Here is a 24,305-nt window from a genome sequence, read left to right on the forward strand (position 1 = left end):
CATTTTTTTTTTGGGGGGGGAGTTTTGTTTAAATTGTTTTGCCCAGCTCTACTCTTGCAATGCGGGTGGCAGGGACAGGCATCAGTTTGTGGACAGGCAGAAAGAGGATTGGACAGCATCTTGCTTCCATGCAACTTCATCCCTGACCCTAAGAGTGCAGAGCGGGCAGTCAACTGTATCGGTTGGAGATTACCTCCCATGTGGAACTAATGGGAACCAGGGACCGGATCTCCAAGTGCCAGTCTGGTCTGCTTTGGGGGCAGTGCAGCCATACAATTCTCCCTTGCTCCAGGCTTGTGGTGACAATCTAGCCTTTTGCAAGCTGCCCTGTCAGGCCTCCTTTGCTCAGCCCCCTTTGCTCACCATCTTACTCTGGGCCGAAGTATGACTTCAGGCCCAACTTTGAGCAAGAGGAGGTGGGATATAAGGCCCTTCACCAGGAGCCACTGTGTCTCAGGTGCACTCCTTCCCTCGCTCCCTTAGGCATTTTGGAAAATCTCACCCTTACTCCCAGAATCTGCCAGCACTCAGGGAAATTCAGCGGGGTTTCTTCACACTCCTCTTGCTTTGCCTGGAACCTCTAATTAGCACACAACCACAATCATCACAGGTTCCTTTTCCCCACAGACCAAGAGTCTGCTGACTGCAGTTATGAAGCATTCAGCCAAGGCTTTGCTTATAGACTTGTCCTCATGGGTCACTGAGGAAGTCGACGGACTGGATACATTTATATGTGTGTGCGTGGGGAGTAAATCCACAGAGATCTTCAGAGAAAGGGCTCTGCTGGAGACAGCAAACTTCCCGTGTCTGACCTGGTTTCATTTGCAATACGTGGAAGCATCATCTCAGGCACGGCTTGGATGGTGCAGAATATGTTCCATTCCTAGCTCAGTGACGTCCTAGCTCAGTGCCTCATGCCTCTCTCCACAGCTATTCCAGGTAGGAGCTAAGGCTGAGATTTTCAAATGGCTCGAAAGGAGTTAGGCGTCCAATTCCCCTTGAAATGTGAAGGGATTTGAGCACCTAACTCCCCTAAAGTCCTTTAAAATCCCAGTCTTATGTCTTGCCCCCTGGTCAATTACTTACACCAAGGTGTTGCGCTTTTGGAGGTCAATCTATCCATGCAGCAGCCCTGTTTGGGAGCTCAGCAAGTGTCAGAATACCTAATTTACGGATGGGGAAATGGAGGCACTTGGGGTTAAGAGACTTGCCTAAGATTACAGAGGAATTCAGTGTCAGATTAGGACCCAGAACTATCTGATTCCCAGTCTCCTGCTGATGCCATTCAATCCAGTCTCTCTGGTGAAAATTGTGATGGGGGTTTCTGAGAGGTGCATTATCCAGGCTGAGAATATAAAGATACATACACTGGAAGCAGGTCTCATTTCATCCAGTAGGGAGCAGGAGTCACACCCACAGACACAAACACACCTCTCAGAGGCATGCATCAGGTGATAATAACTTTTAAGGTGGGCTGCGAATGAAGCATCTGACTTTAATGGCAGCTCCTTTCTTTTTGCCAGACAACTACTTTTGGAATTATAGAATGTGGGCAACACGAAATGGCCAGGATCGAGATTGCCTCTCTGAGGTGAGTTCCTTCTTAATGTATATACAGGGCTGGGATATTCAAAGGAGCCTAAGGGAGTTAGGCACAAGGCTTCCACTGCAATTCAATAGATTTTAGGCACCTAACTCCCTTAGCCTTCTGTGAAAATCTCCACCCAGATCTTTCTGCTACCAGCAGACTATGTTTTGAAGAGGATACTGAAGAGAGGGATACAGGCATGTCTGGTTGCGGATGATTTTACAGGAGCTGGGCACCAAAATGCCCTTACAAGTGCAGAGTTCAGCCCATAATGTGAGGCTGAGGAGTCACTGCATGCTCTCTTAGTTGGGGATTTGTTCCAAGATTGTTAACTGGACAAATGGTCCAGAAGATGGACATGATGTCATAACAATGAGTTGCTAATTGGTAGAATTGTGCAACACTTACTCACATAACTGTTCTTTCTTTCTTTCTTTCTTTCTTTCTTTCTTTCTTTCTTTCTTTCTTTCTTTCTTTCTTTCTTTCTTTCTTTCTTTCTTTCTTTCTTTCTTTCTTTCTAAGCTTTTTTGAAGTCACTTATGTGAGTCAGGACTACTCATGTGGGTAAGGTTTACCATATCTGTTGCTATAAATGTGCACAGTCCAGTGGGTAAGTCATGTCAGGACACTTGGGTTGTATTTCTGGCTCTTCCACTGACTGTCTCGATGTGTGACCACAAGCAAGCCACTTCACCGCTCCCTCTGTGCCTGGGTTTCCTTGTCTTAAATTTGGGTTAACAGTATCTGCCCATTTTGAAATGTATGAATCAAAGGACAGATCCTCACCTGCTTGTAACTTGGGGCTAACAGAACAACAGTAATTTACACCCACTAAGAATCTGGCCCCAAAGTGCTATGTAAATGCTCAGCAGAGTAAGATATTTAATGCAGTAAAAATAATCCAGTTTTCAGTGTATGTAAAATTCTCCTTAACATTAAATTTTCCAGTCAGCAACAGCTGCCATTCCTGATATTTATGGACCTCTCGTTAAGACCCTCCCTGCCAGACCCTAGTGAGTTGCCACTCAGGATGGCAACACGCTGGTTCCTGTGTTGTTTCAAAGGAGGCCCTAACGGATTTTGGTATGGTGCCTTAGGCTACTGTATTAAGTGGTGCTGCTTGGTAGATCTCAAAGCACTAAACCAGACTGGGTGACAGTTGACCCCTGGGGTGTCTGAGGTACAATGGCCCTACACCGTCTAGCAAGTCTCTGTCCAAGCCAGGAATAAAATCAGGTTTCTTAGCTCCTACTTCCCGCACACATACAGCCCTAGACATCAGATCCCGCCAACCCCCAAGTTGTCTAGGTAGTTTCAGGTTGCATGCCACTGACTAAATCGATACATTATGGATTCTAAGGCCAGGAGGGACCAATGTTTTCATCTAGTCTGAACTCCTGCATGACACAGTCTGTCAGACATCCCTGAGTTTACCCTGCTTCGAACTAGAGCAGATCTTAAAACAAACAAAGAAAAAACACCATGTCTTGATTTTAAAGTTGTCAGTGATGGAAAATCCACCATGACCCTCCGTAAATTGTTCCAATGGGTAATTAACCTCATTATTAAAAATGCACACCTTATTTCAAGTCTGAATGTGTCTAGCTTCAACTTCCAGCCATGGGATCGTGCTACACCTTTCTCTGCTAGAATTAAGAGCCCATTATAAAATTTTGTACTTATAAACTGTAACTAAGGCTATGATTTAGTCACAAGTATTCTTAGTAAAAGTCATAGACAGGTCATGGGCAATAAACAAAAATTCAGGACCCATGACCTGTCCATGACTTATACTAAAAATACCTGTGTTTAAATGAGGGAGGCACTGGTTGTGTGTGTGGGGGGGGAGGGGGGGCTGCTGCTGGAGGGCTCTGGCCATGGATGCTCTGGTCAGCTGGGCTCTACGTAAAAGAATAAATGGACACAAATCGGACGTCAAGAATTATAACATTAAAAAACCAGTCAGAGAACACTTCAATCTCTTTGGTCACTTGATTACAGACCTAAAAGTTGCAATTCTTCAACAAAAAAACTTCAAAAACAGACTCCAACGAGAGACTGCTGAATTGGAATTAATTTGCAAACTGGATACAATTAACTTGGGCTTGAATAGAGACTGGGAGTGGATGTGTCATTACACAAAGTAAAACTATTTCCCCATTGTCATAAATATAAAGGGAAGGGTAAACACATTTAAAATCCCTCCTGGCCAGAGGAAAAATCCTCACACCTGTAAAGGGTTAAGAAGCTAGGATAAACTCACTGGCACCTGACCAAAATGACGAATGGGGAGACAAGATACTTTCAAAAGCTGGGAGGAGGGAGAAAAACAAAGGGTCTGTCTCTGTCTGTGTGATGCTTTTGCCGGGGACAGAACAGGAATGGAGTCTTAGAACTTAGTAAGTAATCTAGCTAGATATGCGTTAGATTATGATTTCTTTAAATGGCTGAGAAATTAAGTTGTGCTGAATAGAATGGATATTCCTGTCTGTGTGTCTTTTTGTAACTTAAGGTTTTGCCTAGAGGGATTCTCTATGTTTTGAATCTAATTACCCTGTAAGGTATTCACCATCCTGATTTTATAGAGGTGATTCTTTTTATTTCTATTAAAATTCCTCTTGTAAGACCTGAATTCTTTTTTCATTGTTCTTAAGATCCAAGGGTTTGGGTCTGTGGTCACCTATGCAAATTGGTGAGGATTTTTACCAAACCTTCCCCAGGAAGTGGGGTGCAAGGGATGGGAGGATTTTGGGGGGAAAGACATTTCCAAACAATGCTTTCCTAATAAAAATAAACCCAGATAAAGTTTGGTGGTGGCAGTGGAAGTCCAAGGGCAAAGGGTAAAATAGTTGTACCTTGGGGAAGTTTTAACCTAAGCTGGTAAACATAAGCTTAGGAGGTTTTCATGCAGGTCCCACATCTGTACCCTAGAGTTCAGAGTGGGGAAGGAACCTTGACACCTATGTTTATTCCCACCCCCCACTGTTCCTCAGATGTTCTTGTCAACTGCTGGAAATGGCCCACCTTGATTATCACTACAAAAGGTTCCTCCACCCTGGTAAAAGCTCACCTTAAGTGATCAGTCTCATTAGAGCGTGTATGGTAACACCCATTGTTTCATGTTCTCTATGTATATAAATCTCCCCACTGTATTTTCCACTGAATGCATCCAATGAAGTGAGCTGTAGCTCACAAAAGCTTATGCTTAAATAAATTTGTTAGTCTCTAAGGTGCCACAAGTCCTCCTTTTCCTTTTGTGAATACAGACTAACACGGCTACTACTCTGAAACCTACAAACCTACAAGTTGTGGTTGTGTTGGCCTGCCTGAAATAGTAAATGAAAATTAGGCCGATTGAGTTCAGTTGAGTTACTCCAGATAAAAAAAGAGGCGAAATCAGGACTTTTGACTAAAACTGTGTTACTCTGGATTTAAAACTGTTTAAAGGAAAGCAGAATCAAGTCCTTTGTCCATACTCTGCTTATGCTTGTTTACACCATGGTGTGTGAAAGCAGACACAAGCCCACTGATTGTTGTTTACATCCCTGACTGTCCCTCTTCATATGCCTTGTTTTTGTATGTTGCACACCTTTCTGTGTCTTCCTCTGTGTTTGGGCAATGCATAATTTTGGATGCTACCATAATGTAAGACTGGAATTTTCAAAGGTGCCTATGGGAGTTAGGTGCTGAAACCCTTTGAAATTCAATGGTAGTAGGATACCTGTCTTCAATAGACTACTTTAAATGTTCCAGCATAAATATTTATAGTAGTTTCTCATGCTGTGTCTCTCTACAGGAATGTGGAAATGTCACCATTGCCAGATGCTCTGGAGGAAAACATAAGAATAACAGTTGCTTAGGGATTTGCAAAGGAAGTTAAGGAAATTAGATGCCCAATTCCATCTGGGTGCCTAACTCCCTTAAGCTCCTTTGAAATTCCCAGCCTTTTAAAGTTGGACTCATTTCAGAGTTGAACATAGAATCATAGAATATCAGGGTTGGAAGGGACCTCAGAAAGTCATCTAGTCCAACCCCCTGCTCAAAGCAGGACCAATCCCCAACTAAATCATCCCAGCCAGGGCTTTGTCAAGCCTGACCTTAAAAATATCTAAGGGAGGAGATTCCACCACCTCCCTAGGTAACGCATTCCAGTGTTTCACCACCCTCCTAGTGAAAAAGATTTTCCTAATATCCAACCTAAACCTCCCCCACTGCAACTTGAGACCATTACTCCTTGTTCTGTCATCAGCTACCACTGAGAACAGTCTAGATCCATCCTCTTTGGAACCCCCTTTCAGGTAGTTGAAAGCAGCTATCAAATCCCCCCTCATTCTTCTCTTCTACAGACTAAACAATCCCAGTTCCCTCAGCCTCTCCTCATAAGTCATGTGTTCCAGTCCCCTCATAATTTTTGTTGCCCTCTGCTGGACTCTTTCCAATTTTTCCACATCCTTCTTGTAATGTGGGGCCCAAAACTGGACACAGTACTCCGGATGAGGCCTCACCAATGTCGAATAGAGGGGAATGATCACGTCCCTTGATCTGCTGGCAATGCCCCTACTTATACATCCCAAAATGCCATTGGCCTTTTTGTCAACAAGGGCACACTGTTGACTCATATCCAGCTTCTTATCCACTGTAACCCCTAGGTCCTTTTCTGCAGAACTGCTGCCGAGCCATTCGGTCCCCTGTCTGTAGTGGTGCATGGGATTCTTGTGTCCTAAGTGCAGGACTGTGCACTTGTCCTTGTTGAACCTCATCAGATTTCTTTTGGCCCAATCCTCTAATTTGTCTAGGTCCCTCTGTATCCTATCCCTACCCTCCAGCATATCTACCTCTCCTCCCAGTTTAGTGTCATCTACAAACCTGCTGAGGGTGCAATCCACACCATCCTCCAGATCATTAATGAATATATTGAACAAAACCGGCCCCAGGACCGACCCTTGGGGCACTCCACTTGATACCGGCTGCCAACTAGACATGGAGCCATTGATCACTAAAACATGGGACCTGTTGTAATAATTAGGCTTACAAATTTACCCTAATTGTGAGCCCAACTGTAAAATGTATGTGAAAAATCATATGATGTCACAATAATCTCTAATAACGATGGGAAAAAGTATAAATATGGGAATCGGAAAAACCGAATTAGTCCAAACAAAGTTTTCCTGTTATAACTAAAAAAACAAAACAAAAAAGAGTTGTCCATCAGATGCAACTGATGAAGTGGATTATATCCCACGAAAGCTTATGTCCAAATAAATTTGTTAGTCTCTAAGGTGAAACAGGACCATGCTTTAATAATAGCAGAAAAAACAACAACAGCTCCAACCCATCTCAACTCATTTCTTCTCTTCCCTCCCCTCAGCAAGGACAGTTATCTCTATCTTTTGATACCACCTGGAGTCTGTCAAACAAGGGGTTTTTTTTCAGCTTCTAAAAGCTCTCTCCAGCTCAAGGGAAAGGGAACAAGGGATCGTGTTTCAATTAAAGGTTTATTTAATACTTTACATGTCAAAGGCTTTAACTGTTTCTCCTCCTTTTCTGTACCTTTCATAAAAGGTCAAAGTAGTTTTTAATGACATGTTTGACATGTCACTGAGCAGGCTGAGGTCTCTGTGTATCAAACCTTGTTTAACATGTTTAATGTTGGACAGTGACTGAGTTATGTTAACATCTTTGGCCCATTTATTCCATTTAAATTAATACAACAGACTCCTTAAGATCCAAAGTGAGGCTCATACACCTACATCATGTTGCCATTTAGACACAACAAGAAAACAGAAAAAAATCCATCAGTAGATGACCTTCGTGTTGTGACTTCTTGGGAAGGATATCCATCTATCAATCCACCACCCCAAGGTTTTAAGGCTGAGATTTTCAAAGGAGTGGAAGGGAGGGAGGGCCCAACTCAACAATGAAATAGACTTAGGCACCTAGGGCCAGATATATAAAGGTATTTAGCTGCCTGACTCCCAAATTCATGGGAGTTAGGCACCTAGGGCTAGATTCACAAAGGGACTTAGTCACCTAACAGCCACTTTAGGTGCCTAATTCCCATATTTAGGCACCATTGGTATTCACAAAACCCCTGCTCAGATGCCACTGAACTCTGTAGATGCCTAACATCACTTGATGCATAAATGTTTGCAGTAAAATTTCCCAAGTACCTACATTTCTGCCTCTGGACATGCTCATTGCTGCATGCTAGTTGTCCAAGTGCCTGGAGGCCCAGTGTGTTACATGACCGGGGGAGAACACAGGTTTCCTCTACCTATCTTGCCCTGATTTCTAGGTGTGCTCTGAGGATGCCTAAGTCCACACCTAGCAGCAGCCTTGCCTCATAAGTTTTAGCCCAGTGGCCAGGGTGCTCCCCGTGACAGATATTACAATCACATGCAATATCTCTGAGGGAACATATGGCATTACGTTTATGTGTCACAGCAGGGCAGAGATTGTATGGACATTGGGTTCTACCCCATGGGGTTACTGAAGCTGCTACAGGGAGTGGGGGGTGGGTAAGGAGAATCACGCACATTGTAAACACCTCCAGAGAGATGCCACCAAGAGAGGTGATTGCATATGCTGGTTTGAGCTGTATTTCCAGACATGAGGAAACCAAACAAAAAGCTATTAACTTAAAAAGGCTGCATTTAAACTGACTCACGGCCTTCTTTCTGGTCCAGCAAATGGACAGAACCCTTTGTCCTACCCAGTGCCCAACAGTTGCAGAAGGATTGGAAAGACTTTGGTCTGCTAGGGCCCAATAAAAGTGATGGATGACTCCTGGTATGTTTCATGTGGGTTTATTTTTTATTGTAGTCTCTCTGTAATGCTTTTGCCTTCAGAATAAAGGTGCTTGCTTAGAAAAAGCTGTGTGGTAACTGGCAATACACCATTCAGAGCCCTCAGAGAGAAAGCAAATCACTGGCTATGGCAGCTTGGAAGACTGGGGATATCACAGGGGAAGGCAGGGAGCTGTTCAGCCTTAAAAACTCCTGGTCAGAAGGTAGAGGGACAAGGGTCATGACCAGAGACAGTGGGCAGATGGGGCCTGACTGGGAACTTGTGGAGGGGACAATACCGTTGCAGTTCCCCTGAAACTGACATTCATCTGGGAGACCACTGGTTCAAGGTTCACCTCTTCTTGATGGAGAGAAGGGATTTGTTGGTGGCTCAGCCACCTACTAGATGAGTGTGCTAAGCACTAGGCTAAGGGATAATCTGACGTGCAGCTCCCTCAATTGCAACTGTTGAAACTGTTCCACTTTGGCTAAATAATTTGTCACTGTGCCAGCAAGCAAGCGAGAGAGAGACTGCAAACATGAGACCAACTCTGTAGCCTGGTGGTTGGAGCACTCTCCTGGGCTGTGGGAGACCAAGGATCCAGTCCTTCTGCTGTTAATTATCCACAGTGGAACAGCTTCCACAGAAGGGACTGGTGGCCCCATGTCAGAATAGCCCCTAGCCCAGAGGTTAGTGCCCTTTATTCTCCTCCTGGCTTCATGTAAAAATGTTGGTCTCCTCCTGACTTCATGTAAAAATGGCACAGGTGCCTAACTCCGGGAGACGGTTCACAGCTGAGAATCCCAAGCAGAGAGAGGTGCCTCCCTGCAGCCCGGATTTAGACATCACAGTTCCTGAGTGGTGCAGGGCTTAGCACCCACCCCACTCCTTGGCATCTCCCATAGGCTAGGTTAGACGGCTCCCTGCCTAGCATACCGGCTTTTGTGGATCCCATTCTGAGTTGCTTCTCTCTCCCCATTTGTTGTAGAGGGAAGCTGGGTACCCAACTCAGTCTTTCTGCATCCCAGTAATTTTCAAGGCATCTACATTCCTTTGTGAATCTAGCTGCGGGTGCCTATTTCCAGCTTTTGGGATCTAAATCCTTTGAAAACCTGGCCATTAGGCATTTTTGAAATTTTTGCCTTAAGTCTACAGAATACTCTCTCTCTGTGTACGGTCAGATTTTCAAGGAACATAAATTTCAATGGGAGTTGGGCACCTAAATCACCCTTAATCACCTTTGAAATTCCCAGACCTAATCATGGAGCCATCCTTTCAACCACAACATCTATCTACCCTTCCTCCTTGGTTTCTCTTTTTTTTATACTTCTCTCATTGTTGCGAGGCGGGTGACTCGCTAGCATGGCGCCTCCTGTCGGTCATCCTGGGAATTAGCTCTGCTGCCCCAGAGCGCCCTCTGTAGGCCAATGTTCCACTTGCCACTAGCTCCCATGTCCCTACCGGGCCCTGGTGCCCCTCTACAGCATGGTTCTGCCCCCTGCAGTAACCTCTCAGCTCTGGGTCTCCCCTCCCCGGGGAACCCCCAACCCCCTATCCCCACCTCACCTCAATCTGTGCCTACTGCCAGTCACCATATAGCCCCTGCTCACTGGGGGCAGACTGCAGTGTACAAGCCATTCATCATTGGCAAAGGGGGGTTTGGACCTGCTGCCTTTGCCTAACCCCTGGGCCGCAGCCTCTGCAACCCCAGTACCCAGTTTGGCCTTTGACAAGACCTGCAAGCTAGGGACTTGCCAGGTGGGAGCTCCCCTGCTCCTCTCACCTTTCCTTAGCTCTGCTCGGTTGACTGCACCCTCAGCTCCCAGGCAGCTAGGTCCTTCTCCCTCTGAAGCTAGAGGGAGAGTGTGTCTAGCTCCTGGCTCATAGCCCTTTTATCAGGGCCAGATGAGGTCTGATTGGGGAGTGGCCCAGCTGTGGCTTCTTCCCCAAACAGCCTAGCTTTTAGTCTACAGCTCCAGCCCTCTTCCGGGGGTTGGCTGTAACGCTTTCCAGACCAGGGAGTGGGTGACCACCCTGCTACACTCATCTAATTGTCTGTCCACACTTCTGTTATCCAACTGGTATTCATTTGTCTGCCCACTGTCCGTCTACCTCTGTATTGCACACCTGCCCACAATCACATTATTCTTTCTTGAATTCATTTCAACTGCTACTCATCAGTTCTCTCATAAGCTGTTTTTCCCCTCATTATTCCCTAAAGTAGTACCTAGATGCTCCACGCAAGATCAACTCACAATTTTCCAGGTGCTGTATATACAGAACAAGAGTTCGTGGAGAGTATATAATCTAAATAGAAAAGGCAGACAAAGGGTCAGAGGGAAAAAAACCTGCTGACGGTAACACAGCAGATCAGTGAGAGAACCTAGGATAGAACATCAGTCTTCCAATACGTGACCTCATCCACTAGATCACACTAGCCATCAGAGGCTGATTTCTCTGGACTGATTAACATTATGGCTAGGAGGGTGAGATGATATTTGTTTATCTCGTGTGATTGCTTCCATTGGGAGAGTGATGACAATTTACAGACCAAGTCTCACAGGACAGAGAAGGGATGATAATGTGCTAGCTACACCTGGATCAGAATGAGGCAAAGAACACAGCCAATTCTTTACATTTTCTCTGCACTTTAAACACACCAAGGTATGCAAAGCCATTGGGAAGAAGAGTCATATCTGTAAGGGCAAGTCAATTTTTATTCTAATTGTTATCTTTATAAGCCAGGTGGTGTTTTCCCATAGAATACTGAGTAGTGTTTTACAGAATAAGTAGTGGAGCTGATGAAAAGTATTTAATCAAAATGTGTTTTCTTTCTCGACACTTCTCTATTTATGGGAACTCTTTATGGGAAAGTTGCCAACTTTGATAGCCTTCTTACAAAACTTTCCAAAAGATATCACATTCCAGGAGGTGTAAGGGAAGCATTTTAGAAAAGTATAAATAGATTACATGTATACACGGAGAATGCCTAGTTACTAGGATGCTGAGTGCATTAAAATAGAGATTAGACAGTGCGAGGAATAATGGGGAGAGAAATAGAGATTTTGATGATGATGACTGTACAGTCTGTAGATCTATATCTATCTATCTTATAGAGGTCTTTCTTAAATTTCTTATTTTGTATAAATTAGTTAAGAGATGCAATTAAAAGATCAGTTAAAATACAGTTAGCTCAGATTCTTCAAATGAAATCAAATGAATTTTGATAGTTTATTTGAGAAGTTTCATAGAGATCACAGCAAGACAATCCACTCTTTTCAGTACATGTCACATAACGGCGCTCCAGCCCAAGCCCAAACATCTACACAGCTATTTTTAGTGCCATAGCATGATCCAGTGTCTGCAGTTCCAAACTCTGAAACTCGCTGCTGCAGGTTTGGTGGGGGGAGGGGGGGAGGTTTGGGTTTTTTTTTTTTTTTGCTATGTAAACATACCTACTGAATCCAACTAGCAACTTGATTGACTGAATAATGACTGAGTAGAAGGTTGGTACAGGTATCCAGTGCAAGGTAATATTTTGGCTCCTTGCATTCCTTTACTCCCTCATTCCCTGGATGCAAATCTGTCTTGTATATTAATTTTAGTAACTCCTAGAGTACAGCTTGTTCTGGTCTCCATTGTAGTAGGCTCTGTACAAACACATAGGCAATTATCATTGTTGTTTTTAATCAAACATTTATGCTACAATAGTTTCTAGAGACTATCCCTTTTTTCAGTTCAAATCTTTAAGTAATGACCTGTGTACTGATTTCATCATTATTACATACTGAAGTCATGTATTCTTCACCAGTGTCAACATAAGCACAGAGGACACCCAGTATTATTAGTAGAGTTGCTTTTCAAATATGCATAAGGGCCAGATGCTCAAAGGTATTTAGGGACCTAAAGATGCAGGTAGGCACCGAGTGGGGTTTTAAAAACCACCTAAGCAGGTTAGGTGCCAAACTCACTTTGGTAATTTAGGAACACAAATGCTATTGAATGTCAATGAAATTTTAAATAGTAGTCACTGAACCACTTTTGAAAATATCACTGATTAGCATTAACATTATCTGTAGTGTGAAAAGGATTGCCAATAAAATGAAAAAAAGACAGTGAGAGAGAGAGAGAGATAAGTACGGAATTAGATCGGCAGATAGATTGATCGGTTGATAGATGTGTGTGTAAGGGGATAGATTGATCGATCAATAGATAACATACCGATAATCACTAGTAGTATATATGTTGTTGTTCTGATTATACGTTTATTTATTACCGAGCTGGCTGTCAGACATGGAGATGAGAAATCAAACCCGTGCCACAGAATTCATTCTCCTAAGGTTCCCCGTAGCTCCTCATCTGCAGCTCCTCTTCTTCATGAGCTTTCTCATTGCCTACGCCTTAGTAGTGCTGGAAAATGGCATCATCATTGTGATGATCCAGGTGAACTGACAACTCCACTGCCCTATGTACTTCTTTTTGAGTAACCTGTCCTTCCTGGAAATCTGGTATGTCACAGTCACCATGCCCAAGACTATGGTCAGCTTCATGTCGGAGAGCAAGGGCATTTCCTTCATAGGCTATATGATGCAGCTCTATTTCTTCCTTGGCGTGGGGAACACTGAGTTCATCCTCCTGGCCGTCATGGCCTATGACTGATATGTTGCCATCTGCAACCCACTTCGTTACCCTGCCATTGTGAGCCAGGCTCTATGTATCCGCATGGCAGCTGGGTCCTGGCTGTGTGGCTTCTTCATCTGTGCATGGAAGGTGTTTCTTATATCTCAGCTGACATACAGTGGTCCCAATGTCATCAACCATTTCTTCTGTGACGTGTCCCTCTCTTGAACTTAGCCTGCATAGACATGACCTGGGCAGCACTGGCAGATTTTGTCGCTGCCCTGTTTATCTTGCTGATTCTCCTTTCTGTAATAATCCTTTCCTATGCTTGTATCATCTCCACTATTCTCCACATCCCCTCCACATGGGGCTGCCAGAAAGCATTCTCCAATTGTGTGTCGCACCTCATTGTGGTCGTTATCTTCTATGCTGCCAGTATTTTCATCTACGTCCAGCCCCAGGCCCTTCCATCCTACAACACCAACAACATTGTTTCTGCTCTCTATGCCATTGTTGTCCCACTCTTCAACCCCATCACCTACTGTCTGAGGAACAAGGAGGTCAAAGAGGCCCTGAAGAAGACTTTGATCAGCAAAGGAGTTCCTCTGCAGAAACATCAGCACACTTAGTTAGAAATGGAGGGCGTGGGAAAGGAAGAAAATGGAAAAAAACAAAATTGAACTTGACACAGGGATCGCTGAGTGAAAATCTCTGGCCAGTGTTATGCCACAGGTCAAACTAGATGACCATGATGGTCCCTTCTGGCCTTAAAATCTCAGAATCTATTAAAGCCTATTCGTATGAGCAGAACTTCAACTTGAGCATGGAGTGGCACCATCAAGTCTTTGTGCTCTCTTGGGACAAAACAACCCAGAACCCATGTGCTATTCCTGTGTTGCTAGCCTACAATTACGATATAGATTGTTCCAACACCCTCTCCCCTTCCCAGCATCTCACAGTCTCTTAACCTCAGCTTCATTCTGCACCTGCCCCTTATATTTTCCTCCCAGACATTTTCCCTGCTCCATCCACCTCTTCCTTCTCCCTTCCCTTGTCTTTCCATTTCACTAACACCCTCCTAATTCAACCCACCCAACGGAGAAAGAAATGGTGGCACTCACATGGCGTTTGCCACCATCCCATTGATTTTTTTGCTTGTGTGTTCTTCAGATTCCAAGGGATTGTCTGCTATTCTGTGTTTGTGCAGAGCTGAGCACAATGGGGCCTTGATCTTGGCTGATCCCAGGATGCTACCATAATAAACATGATTAATGATAAATAACAAAACAAAGCTTTTTTATTTTGGTCTAAATTTTCCGGTTTTTCACCAAAAAAATCTGAAACTGGAAAATGTGTTTTGTTTGTTTTTTAATATAAAAAACCTAGTTTTTCAGTTAAAAATAAGGTTTTTCCAAAAACAAATGGAAATTTTACCAGATAAGTGATTTTACTGCAAATAATTGTAGAAAACTGAACATTTTCCAGTTTTTGGTTCTTTTTTCTTGAGCAAACTCCACAAAATTTCACTGGAAAGTATTTAAAAAAAATTCCAGTGAAAAATAACTGGCATTTCTCAACCACCTATAACAAGCAACATCATGCGGCCTGTATCATCAATCAGAGCTACCAAAGATGTCTCGTGTTTCAATATAAAATTTTCACATTGTCTGCAGAGCACAAATTACCCATGGGAATTATTTTGTGAAACATGAATACGTACAAGCAAATAGCAAGCTGAAATCATATATAAATGTATTACGTAAATAATTCTTTGAAAAAATGGTTAATCTTTGTCATGGGTGCACAGGTTTGGTGCTCTGGAACAGCTGCCAATCAGTCTCAGTCAGGACCCTTTTCAGTGTGACAACCCCACAGGGTGCACTTTCACTAGGGTAAGCCTCCTTGGCTTCAGTGCCTCCTGGGACAGACCTTGGAGTGTTCAGCACCCCTGTTTCTTGCCATGGGCTCCTGCCAGTCAGTCCACCTGGGTAAGACACCTGGGTAAGACTTACATACCCCGAAAAAGGGCCATGCACCCCCAACTTCCAGTCAGCAATGAACCCCAGCCACTACTGTAAAACAGAAGGTTTATTAGTTGTCTGGAAAACAGTGTAGGGAAGTTCTTTGTTAGCACAAAAGCCAGAACGTTACAGTAAAGCCCATCTTGGGTAGACCCAGTGCCCTCTGGCTCCCCCCTAGAGCTCCCAAAACCAGGAGATGGATCCACTTCCAACAGCCCACCCTCAGTCATGTCCTTTGTTCCCAGGCAAAACTTGTCACCTGGCCTCCACCTCTCTCTCTCTCTTTGTTCTCCAACTCATTGTACCTGGCTGGCTTCTTGCAGAGGTTACCCCTTCCTCCCCGGCCATCAGTTGCTAAGTTACAGAATATGCGGCCATTGTCTGGGGTCCTGGCAGCTAGCCACACTCAGACCCAATCCTCGAGAGGTCTCTGCAAAGATCAAACACTGTTATCCCACTGCCTGGTTAATCGTGCAACACATGCATGAGGCATGCACACAATATTCATACAAATCATTAAGAAGATCCCCCCTCCCCTCCCCGCACTTCATCACAATCTCTAATTAATATTAGGACTTATTTTTCTGTTTATTTAAAAGTACCATCCGGACACATGAGAGACTTTATAATCAGTCTAGATGTGAGGTTTCATGGAGGTATTCTGGTTTTCAGGATAAGGCACTGCACGAAGAGTAGGAAAGTTAATGAAAATTGAGTTCCTATTCCTCTTGGGGATGCAAGGTTGCTATAGCCATGTCAGTCCCAGGATATTAGAAAGAAAAGGTGTGTGAGGTAATAGCTTTTAATGAACGAACTCCTTGTCTCTATCACCAACAGAAGTTGGTCAAATAAAATATATTACCCCCACCTTATTTCTCTTGGGCTCTTTTTAGAAAATTCCAGTCACTGTATTAAGTGGAATATTTTGTCTGGACCTCTAAGCAGAGGCAGGTGGATTTCAGAACCAGGTTACTTCAGTTGGGACCAGATAGGAAACAATATTTCATCTATGCAACCTGAGGGAATGATGGAGATCATCCAGCCTCAGGTTTTCCTCCCTGGACCACATCTGGAGGGGATTTATGAAGGTGTTCAGTGGTGGCCTAACACTCTTTCAATGGTAAAGCATTCATTGGCCTTGATGGGAGCCAAGTTGGGCACATTTGAAATGCCATCTTTAGGCATGTGTCAAGGTTCCTTCCCCACTCTGAACTCTCGGGTACAGATGTGGGGACCTGCATGAAAAGCCCGCTCAGCTTATTTTTACCAGCTTAGCTTAAAACTTCCCCAAAGTACAAACTATTTTACCTTTTTCCCTTGGACTTTATTGCTGCCACCACCAAGCGTCTAACAAATATATAACAGGGAAAGAGCCCACTTGGAAACGTCGTTCCCCCCAAAATCCTCCCCAAACCCTACACCCCCTTTCCTGGGGAAGGCTTGATAAAAATCCTCACCAATTTGCATAGGTGAACACAGACCCAAACCCTTGGATCTTAAGAACAATGAAAAGCATTCAGTTTCTGAAAAGAAGGATTTTAATAGAAGTAAAAAGTAAAAAAGAATCACCTCTGTAAAATCAGGATGGTAAATACCTTACAGGGTAATCAGATTCAAAACATAGAGAATCCCTCTAGGCAAAACCTTAAGTTACAAAAAGACACAAAACCAGGAATATACATTCCATTCAGCACAACCTATTTTATCAGCCATTTAAACAAAACAGAACCTAACGCATATCTAACTAGATTGCTTATTAAGTTCTAAGACTCCATTCCTTTTCTGTTCCCAGCAAAAGCATCACACAGAGAGAACCTTTGTTTCTCCCCCCCCCCTCCAGCTTTGAAAGTATCTTGTCTCCTCATTGGTCATTTTGGTCAGGTGCCAGTGAGGTTATCCTAGCTTCTTAACCCTTTACAGGTGAAAGGGTTTTTCCTCTGGCCAGGAGGGATTTAAAGGTGTTTACCCTTCTGTGGGCTTTGATGTGAGTGAGTCACGCACTGCAGCACTGTGGCAGTTATGGGAACAGAGCAACTCAATGATACCCAGTCAAATTTACTCACCAGGATAGGAGATAACCAGTAGTGCAAAGGGAAATGTGGAGTTGCAGGACTCTGTCTCTCTGTCTGGCTGTCTGTTGTCATATATACTGCCCTGTCTATCCATGTAGGCTGAGATTTCAGTGCTACTGAAGGTATTAGATTGGCCTATTCTCACTAATTTAAATAAGAATTGGGTGTCTAAATGACCATGGTGGATTGACAATCTTCTCCTTAATGTGTCTATGAAGTCTATGCTTTGAGCAGGGGGTTGGACTAGATGACCTCTTCAGGTCTCTTCCAACCCTAATATTCTATGATTCTATCAGCTATTATTCATCTGTCTAACCATGTCATTCATTTTTCACTTCTGTCCACTAACTTTTCTAATAAACTCTAGCTAGCATCAGTATATTGGTCAAGGTATGTGTCTGTAATGTGTCCAGTCACTCTGTTTTCTAGGCACTGATTCCCTTCTCACTTACCTTGGTATAAATTAGGAATAACTCCATATGAGTCAATGAGTCTGAAACTTCTCTTGTTCACCTCAGAGTAAAGCAGGAGTAAATTCTTTGAAATAACTGGGGGTCCTTTTCCTCTCCCTCTGTAAATCAGGGGTAACCTGTAGTGGAGTTAGAGCTGACTAAACATTTTTCATATTTTTTTCCACCAAGAAATGGGGTTTCATCAAAAATAAACTTTTTCAAATGAAAATGTCATTTCTGAATTTGTTTTTTTAAGTTTTTGTACAGGATATTCCTACATGAAACAATATTTGTTCAATTTCATTATGAACTGAACATTTTCATTTTGTTTCAATTTTGTACATTTTGGATTTTTTAATACCTACCTTTTTTTCTTTTTTAACTACTAGATCTATTTTAGGTTTTGTTTTGTTTGTTTGTTACTTTTTCCTTTTATTCCCTTTTTCCACTTTGTAACTTATCAAAACTTCTGAAACTTTGGAAAAGTTTGGAAAAGCAATAGGAACCATGAGACTAGATAACACCACCACAAGCTTTTGTCTCTTTCACCAACAGAAGTTGGTCCAACAAAAGATATTACCTCACCCACCTTTTCTTTCTCATATCCTGGGACCAATATGGCTACAGCAACACTGCAAATGTTTGAGGAGAATCAGATCTTACTTATTTGATTTTTAGCTTATCACAGAAGCCTTCAGTGGTCCCTATTCTTGAGCTCATTGAGAAAACACACAGAAAAAATGTGTTTGTTCTTTGGGTGTTTGCTTCCATTGGGATGCAGGTGTAATTTTCAGACCAGTTCTCAAGGGACACTGAAGGTAAATAAAGAGCCACATAAATACCTGTACCAGCATGCTTCATGTAGGCGGAACTAAACTCTGCTCTTCATATCTTCTCTGCTATCCAGCTACTCCAAATTCTATTAGGGCTGCGTACACAGAAGTGGTTTGAACTTTGCTCTGATAATATACAAGGTTAAGGCAAGGTTTCCTTCTATTGCAAAAGTGTATTTCTGAAGTGTTCCCCATTTTGTTTCTGAAATGTAAATCTGGATTAAACCTATACTGAAGTTATGTACGGATGTATTTATCCATACATAACTTTAAATAGGCTGGGATTCTCTAAAGGACCTCGGGAATTAAAGGCCTGCAAGCTGAGGAAAGCCTACGGAAGTTAGATGCCTAACTCACTTATATGTAGTGTTGTTGTAGCCATGTCGGTCACAAGGTATTAGAGAGACAAGGTGGGCGAGGTAATATTTTTATTAGACCAACTTCTATTGGGGAGAGAGACAAGCTTTTGAGTTTACACAGAGCTCTTCTGCAGGTCTGGAAAAGGTACTCTGAGCATTACAGCTAAATGCAAAGTGGAACAGATTGTTGGACATAAGTAATTAACATGTATTTCAAGGGACCCTTCAAGATGAAGTGGCCTGTTAACACCCCTCCAGTCATAGGGGGAGAAGGAAGTGGAAGCAGGAAAGGCCACCTGGGCAGGGTGGGGGGAGAGGGGGGCGCGCGTTGTTAGTTGGTTATAGATTGTTGTAAATCCAGTATCTGTATTCCGCCAATGATTTTCACTGTGTAGCATAGTTATGAATTTAAGCTCCCGCTCATCTTTTGAAAAGACTGAATAGAGACACTAAATTTATGGCTTATTACATCAATCTATAACCCAGTAACCCCCCTTCCAGCTACTTTTTCCCTCCTCCTTACTTCCCCTCAATGACTAGAGGGGTGTTAACAGGCCACTTCACCTTGAATGGTCCCTTGAAATACATGTTAACTACTTATGCTAAACAATCTGTTTCACTTTGCATTTAGCTGTGACATTCAGAGTATCTTTCTCAGACCTGAAGAAGGGCTCCCTGTAAATTCAAAAGCTTGTCTCTCTTACCAACAGGCGCTAGTCCAGTAAAAGATATTACCTCACCTACCTTGTCTCTCTAACTCATTCCTATTCCTGTGAAAGTCACATATGTTCCTCTCTATACATGCACTTAGTTAAGATATCTTTAGGATTATAGTCCCTATATATTTAGGCTTGGAATGATTAGATTTTTATTGTTCAGTATTGGAAAATAAAGATTCCACCACACACACACATAAAATAACAAAAAATATTTCCATCGGAAGTAATTGAAATTTACAGATAAGCAAAGTAAAAAAAAAAAGCTACTTGAGAGCTTATGAGTGTGATTTAAGGATATTTACTTTGTATATTTTGACATGTGATGTTGACCACTTGTGTTTCAATGGTTATAAAACTTTCACTTTTTGAATCTCAGCATCTTCTGCCATTAAATAATTATTGCCTGACCCTTATTGTCTGATCCAACTCACAATTTCCTGGAATTGTGAACAGCTTAATTAATAAATATAAAACAAAGAAATGCTTAAAATCCACAATTTTGTGTAACTGTGAACATTTAAATTGATAAAATTTAAATTGATAAACATTGGAAAAATACTTAAAAATAAACATTGACATTATTTCTCAAAGTGATAAAAAATAAAAGTTGAAGTCAGAGACACTGGATTTATGGCTCATTACAACAATCTGTAAACCACTAATGTTGAATGGCCCCTTACCGTCTGTGCTAACTACCTATGCAGAACAATCTGTTCCACCTTGAATGTTGCTGTGATACTGGGAATATCTTTCCCAGACCTGAAGAAGAGCTCTGTGTGGCACAAAAGCTTGTCTGTCTCTCACCAACAGAAGTTGGTCCAGTAAAAGACATTACCTCCTCCACCTTATCTATGTAATGGAGAAAGAGAGGGAAAGTGTCAGGCTTTGTCTGGGATCTTTAAAGGAGCCCAAGGGAATTATTTTTATATTATCCATTTTTTCTAATAGCAGCAGAAATTAGTAGTTAACGACCAGATTCTCCTTTCAGCCACCACAGTGTAAACCAGGAGTTGCTCCATGGGTGTCACTGTATCTGATTGGCCTCTCATTCACTCCAATGTAAATCAGAAGTAAGTCTATTACAATCAGTGGTGGCCAAGATGAGCAGTAGCTGACTGTGCATAGTAGAAGTCGTAACTGTGTTTAAAATGAGTTGCATTGCCGTTGGTCCCCATTCTGAAATCTACTTGTTGCACTTTTGCAACTGGGTTTGTGTTGTGGAGACCTGCCCCCCAGCAATGAGAAGGAAGCACACCAATCTATTTCACGCACACCACTGGTTGCAAATCATAGACAAGTAGAGGGATGGAACAGTACTGGAGATAAGAAAGGCAGTGGTTGTTTTTTTTTTTTTTAAAAGAACATGGAGCTCTCTCTCTCTCTCTTTCTCTCTCTCTCCCTAAGAGAAAACAATGACTGGGCAGACTGATGTATGAGGGATTAGTTTGCTAACAAATGAACCAATCTCCCCATGACTCTTTGTATATAAGACCCCATGGACCTCTGTGCACAAGCCCAAAGTATTTTGTCTCTATCAGTCTAGTTTTTGTTTCTCTAATTCTAGGGACTCCATACTTAGGTTGAATTTAGCATGTGATCAAATGATGGTATGTGTATAAGATTTTTCTTTCGCCTGATTGACCGGTGGAAAATGTTTCCAGATGTCCAGGAAGAGATTATTTGTGATTGCTGAGGGACACTTGGTATTGCAAATGTCTTCAGTGATTGATGAGATAATGACCCATTAAGACATGAGGTTAGACTTGGTTAAAGATATCTTTAGCTTATTGTTTAGATACTAATGCATGGGATGGTGCATCCATCCAGTTTCCCATATGCAAGTATTCTAATAATGAATCCTCTCCTTTAAACATTCACAGATTCAAGTTTTAGATACAGCTCACCTGAAATAAATGTCTCACCTTACTGCATTTTGACACCTCATTGGAATGTAAGTGCAGTCATTATGGGTGTTTGGGATTTTCAAAGGAGTCTAAAGGAGGAGGTATCCATTATCATGGCAATCATCCTACCTAGCCAAATGACTCACATTGCTTAGGTGGGAGAGCAGAATGGCTCCAGGCATAGAAGTCTGGCCCCGTGACTTTGCTGACCTGGCACCTAAGGAGCGGGTAACATATCGGAAATGAGGGACCTCAGCAAAAAAATGAGAAAAAAATGGCCTAACATTTTAGAAACTTTTGTTTAATCCCTAGTGCATGGAAACTGAGATGTTCCTTTCCTGTCACACACACACACATTGAATCCACCAAGGTGACCAGGGGTGATGGCACTGTGGATGGAAACTGAGATGTTCCTCTCTTGTCTCACACACACACACACTGAACCCACAAAGGTGACCGAGGTGATGGCACACTATCTGGAGTCAGGTAGTGAAGTTTCTAGATCTGGCTCAATCCTATGAATCTTTGAATCTCTGAGACAGGACTCAGGGGGGCACCAGGCAGGGTCAGATCATGCACCCCTTTGCACATCAATGCAAAATTTGAGAGCGCAGCATGCTGGGTTCTCTGTACATCCTTGCAACATGACCAACATTTCCCTCCCTTTCCATTTCTTTGTTTTTTGTTCTTTTGTCTTTTTTTCACCCCTTATTTTTGAAAGAAAAAAAAATCAATTATATATAACTCCTTGAGAAGCCTTTCTAACTCCTTTAGGCTCCTCTGAGATAGACAGATAGATAGATAGATAGATAATCAAAGGAGCCCAAAGGACTTGTATATATAAAGTTTGTATATGTAAAGAGAGCCCCGCATGGGAGTTAGGCAGCTGAACATCTGTCTTCCCCTGGTTTGTGAATCGCTCTAGGGCTTCAGTGGGAGATAAGGGGGAGGGATAGCTCAGTGGTTTGAGCATTGGCCTGCTAAACCCAGGGTTGTGAGTTCAATCCTTGAGGGGGCCATTTAGGGATCTAGGGCAAAAATTGGGGATTGGTCCTGCTTTGAGCAGGGGGTTGGACTAGATGACCTCCTGAGGTCCCTTCCAACCCTGATGGTCTATGATTCTAAGTGCCCGGATACCTAGAATGAGGCAGCAGTGTGCATGGCCAGAGGTAGATACATCAGCACCCAGGGAATTTGTACTGCAAAAGCTCAGGTGCTGAGTGCATTTAGGCACCTACTGGGTGCAGTGGGAGTTTTGTGAATTGCACTGTAGCCTAAAACTAGGATTTTGGCACCCAAACCCAGATTGAGGCACCTAAATATGCACTTTAGGTGCACTTTAGGTGCTTAATTCATTTGTGAATCTAGGCCTTGGGTGCTTGACTTTCAATGAAACTTTGGCTCCTATGGGACAGATTTGCAAAGGCCTTTAAGTATGTAAAGAAGCAGATAGATGCTTAGTGGTGTTTTCAAAAGCACCTTGTTGCCTAACTCCCATTGAAATCCCACTGTGTTAGGTGCTGTACAAACACAGAACAAAAAGATGGTCTCTGGCATGAAGAATATACAATATGAGTCCCTCTTGTCTATTCAAATTCTAAAAGTCTTTGGTACAGCGACTGTTCTCATACAAATGTCTGTACAGAGTCCTGCACAATGGGGCCCTGCTCTTGGGTTGGGCTGCTTGTTGCTACTATCAAGCAAATAATGAACAGCCATGGATCTAGACTGATCGGAATCTGGCTAATCATGATTAAATTAATCACAGGTGGAGAAGGAAGGTACTGCATGTAAGGAATAGATGAAGGAAATTAAACCAATGTCAGCCACTTCATCCTACTAGGATTCCCCACTTCTGCTGAGCTGTATCTGCTCCTCTTCTCCGTCTTCTTCCTGGCCTATTTGCTAACGTTGATGGAAAACATCATCATCATCCTTGTGACAGTCATTGTGCCCAAGATGCTGGCAGATTTCATGACCCAGGATAAACGCATTTCCTTCCAAGAGTGCACGGCACAGCTGTATTTCTTTGTGACTTTTGTGTGCACTGAGTACATCCTCTTGGCTGCCATGGCCTATGACCGTTAGTTAGCCATATGCAATCCTTTGCAGTACCCATCCATCATGAGCAATAGGTTCTGCACCCAGCTGGCTGCAAGCTGCTGGCTTTGTGGCTTGATCACCGCTGCCATCAAGCTCAGCTTCATTGCCCAGCTCAGGTTCTGCAGCATTGACACCATCAACCACTACTTCTATGACATCTCTCCCCTATTGAACATCTCCTGCACTGACTCATCCCTGGCCGAGCTGGTGGACTTCATCTTGGCCCTGATGGTCATCATGGTGCCTCTGTGCATTGTGGTCACCTCGTACATCTGCATCCTGTTCACTGTGCTCAAGATCCCCTTGTTGTAGGGCAGGCAAAAGGCCTTCTCTACCTGCGGCTCCCACCTGGCAGTGGTGGTCTAGTTCTACTCCACCACCCTCTTCACCTATGCCCAACCCAAGGCCATGTACGCTTACAACTCCAACAAGCTGGTGTCAGTGCTCTACACTGTGGTGGTGCCGCTCCTGAACCCCCTCATCTACAGCCTTAGGAACAAAGAGGTCAGGGATGCCCTAAGGAAGGCAAAGCTTGGCACAAGGAGCACTGGGGAACGTAGTTAAAGACTGCTGGAGAAGAGGGTTACTGATGAGTCTCGGATGGATGGCATGCTACACTAGGAACAAGTAAACCTGTGTTCTTATCCTATATCTAGGTGAAATTGGGCAAGCCACGCTGCTGGGGAAGGATGGGCTTGTGGGTAAGACAGTGGGCTGTTGCTAAGCAGATTTCTGTTCAATTCTTCTCTCTGCCTCACACCTTGAATTCAGGGAGATTTGGGTCCCGAGCTCTAGCAGGCCTTTTCAAAAATCCCAACCTAGGTTCCCAGCTCCCTCTGAATATCAAT

General features: G+C 43.1%; 2 pseudogenes; both read left to right on the top strand.

Annotated features, from left to right (window-relative positions):
- Nucleotides 1-12,667: 12,667 nt before the first annotated feature.
- LOC140897202 (olfactory receptor 226-like) lies at nucleotides 12,668-16,732 on the top strand (annotated as a pseudogene).
- Nucleotides 16,733-21,818: 5,086 nt separating this feature from the next.
- On the top strand, nucleotides 21,819-24,021 carry LOC140897203 (olfactory receptor 6Y1-like; annotated as a pseudogene).
- Nucleotides 24,022-24,305: the final 284 nt, after the last annotated feature.

Source organism: Lepidochelys kempii, chromosome 13 (assembly GCF_965140265.1).
Source record: "Lepidochelys kempii isolate rLepKem1 chromosome 13, rLepKem1.hap2, whole genome shotgun sequence".
Taxonomy (NCBI): Eukaryota; Metazoa; Chordata; order Testudines; family Cheloniidae; genus Lepidochelys; species Lepidochelys kempii.